At 33.0% G+C, this 3166-nt stretch overlaps 1 long non-coding RNA gene across 1 annotated transcript; it reads left to right on the top strand.

Moving 5' to 3' along the window:
- LOC110266233 lies at nt 384–2435 on the top strand. The gene is made up of 2 exons (XR_002353310.1): nt 384–461; nt 2028–2435. It is a non-coding gene; the product is annotated as an uncharacterized LOC110266233 (long non-coding RNA).

The following is a 3166-nucleotide window of genomic DNA, read 5'->3' as shown; positions in this document are numbered from 1 at the left end:
AATGGCTTGATAGTACTCTGGGAATTGGCATATGTGTTTCATAACGCTTGTTAATTTTATTTCAATATTAGCTCACTCTACATTTTCTTTGCTGTTTGTTTGATTGCATTGATTTAAATAGGTGGAGTATATCATTCGAAAACAAAATATATGGGAGGCATATGAAATTTTAGAGTTATTCTGTGAATTTTTTCTTTCTTGTGTACCTATAATTGAGAGCCAGAAGTAAGTCCATACAAATATAAGTATTTGTGCTTATTGGATGGTATGTTTTCTTTTTAATTAGCTTACATGAAGTTAGTTTAAACTATAATCATACATGAAGATAAGTGATCGTGGATATTTTTCTTTGTTGTCTGTTTTTTTGCAGGTGCTAGAGCAACTTGAAGGCAACCACCTCTCCTCTGCAGCAATCCTCAGCCAAGACGGCAGTGTTTGGGTTTAGCTCTAATTTCCCTCAGGTTATCTTCAATACTTCTCAATTTCTCTCTCCAAAACTCTCCTTCTTTCTTAGTGCTTTGTTTTCCAAAATCATCTGGTTCTTTTTTTTTCGTTAATTTTTCTCCGATTTATCAGATTTGATTTGCATGTGACATATCCTATAGTTTTGGTGTTAATTCGATACATTCGTGCTTTAGTCATAGCTGTTTAGTTTTATCAATTGGAGCTAATTGATTAATTTTTCAGATTCTTAATGTTATACTTATTAAGTGCAATTTATGCTGTAAATTAAGGCTTGGAGAGAGTAATTAGGAATGACCTAGAGTTTGGACTGTGTAATTATCTGATATGAGATGCATTACATTCCTTTTTATTAGTATGCAAGAACATAAGATCAATCATTCACATCTCATTGTTATATATGAAATTGTGTATTCACATCACTTGTGCAAGTAAGATGTGGCTGGGAATTTCAAGTGTTTGGTTCATAGAACAAGTCAAGTGATCCTTGCAGATCTGAAATAGTTTTAGTTGTTTTGTTCTTGGTTAGTTTTGTGTAGTGCAGTTCAAGCCTGAGGAAATTACTGCTATCATGAAATACAACTATTCATGTAATTCTAATATTATATAATTCACATTCTACTATTCACTATTATATAATTCAACTATTTAAATTAGAAAATCACTGCCATCATGAAATTACCTTGTTTTTAATTTGGCTCATTTTCTTTTGAATTTGTGCACTATGTATAAGAAATGCTTGATTACAAGTAAAGCAAGTTGATTCTGTCTAGTTAGGGCAAAACATGCATCTTTTTTACCTCATTAAGAACTTCTTTTGGGCATTTCATTAGGGGAAGGGGAGCAGTGACAAATCTAGAGTGAGTGCTATCTAAAGGGACTGTGACATCACTGGGTAAAGGAAAAGATTGCCCGTTCAATGCCTCAAACTAATGTTTTTTTCACAGTGATCAACAAATAAAACCCACTCTCTAGTTTCATTATGATCTTGTGCTATTCTCATTTTCATTGCATCATGTTGTTATCTTCAACTTGCTAAATTCCATTGTATAATTTGTATATCTTTCACTCCATATTTCCTTATGTTAGTGTGGCTTTGTATCTTTTCCTTTCATAGAGATCACAAGCCTCAATTTTCTAGCATTCCAAACTTGCTTTTGCTATCCAGCTATATATATAGATAATATCTGCTCAAGTCCTTATCTAAAGCTGCTGAAACTTTTTGTATCTGTTCTTAGATTGTGTATTTGCTTTTGGTCATGATTATTGTTATATTATGATATGTCTTAAGATAGAAAATACAGAGGCATGAGACTGAGACCAGAGAAAATATTTATGTCACCGTCTCAATTCCCCTGGTCCCCAACTTTTGGACGGATACCAAATTGGGCGTATTTTGTCTTATGACAGTGACATTATGCCTGTTCTATTGTGAATGTTATCGAAAGCTTGGGTGATGCAAATGCGGTTCAAGAAGGGTTTAACGTTCATACCATTTTAGTTAAGAACGGTTATTTTGATGCTAATTTATATATTAAGGTCTATTTGGTTAGAATGTATTTTAGGTGTGGGAAAATTGAGCTTGCGTGGAGGGTGTTTGATGAAAGTTCTGAGAGAAACCATGTAGGTTCAGTTCATTTTGACTCTACTGCTCAAAGAACCTGCTCATGCATTCTAGCAATTGTGATGCCTTTCTTTTTCCTCTATCTCTGCCATTTTGAGCCAAATCCAACAAAGGATCCATCATACCGAGCTCTCGGGCCTGAGCCAGATATTGTTGATCTCAAGAAGAAAGATGAATCAAGACAGCAGCCGCATTTTCTTTGTTCCTGGGTGGACCTCCAAAGAAGTTCCAAGTGAATGGTTCTGATGTGGATTTTGAGTGGCTTCCTAATGGCAAATTGATGGTTAACCTTTCTTGGATTCAAGAGGATCATGGTGTTTCTGATTTAGCAATTTTCTTCTAGTTTTTATTTCATAGGAATCTGGAGTGGAGTTTCTTATTTTGAAGTCCTAATTTTTCATTTTTAGCCTAGTCTTGAATTCTGGTTTTTCATAATAATCAATATTGTTCATAGTTTGGGATTGGTGTTATATAAAACCATTCTCTTATGTTGTTTTTATTTTTAATTGCTTAATATAAATTATACTTTCTGTTTTCTTATCTACTTGTTTTCACATTATTTTGGCATTTGTTTTTTCTTCACATGAATTGAACAGTAAAATTGAACTCAATAAAAACTGCAATGTTTGATTTAGAAATTCTTTTTCGTAACAGTATATTTTAGTATCAAATTTTCAATTAAGGCGCACATATTTTTCCCTTTTATTTCCTCCTTATAATATCTCTTCCTTAGTATCAAGTTTTTCTTCGCGTTTCCTTCAGTTTTTTTTATGCTCAGTTTAAAGATTTCAAAAAATAAGTGTTGGAAATATATTATAATTATAACCCAAAAAAATTGACAATTTTTTCCAAGGCACATCCAATTGATCAAGTACAATAATTTCACTCTCAAAAATCAACATTCTTAATTAAGTGATTGCTCATTCTGGTTAACCAAAAACATAACTTGTCCAGCTTACAACACAGAAGTAAGGTTCTGAAAATCGAACCGGTCATAGAACCACTCTAGCTACTGGTTTACTGGTTCATAGGTTCAACCGGTTCGGCCGTAGTTGAACTGAAAAAACCGTTTTATAAAAA

Source organism: Arachis ipaensis, chromosome B09, assembly GCF_000816755.2.
Source record: "Arachis ipaensis cultivar K30076 chromosome B09, Araip1.1, whole genome shotgun sequence".
NCBI lineage: Eukaryota > Viridiplantae > Streptophyta > Magnoliopsida > Fabales > Fabaceae > Arachis > Arachis ipaensis.
The sequence above is the reverse complement of the archived record's forward strand: the minus strand, read 5'-3'. Positions and strand labels throughout refer to the sequence as shown.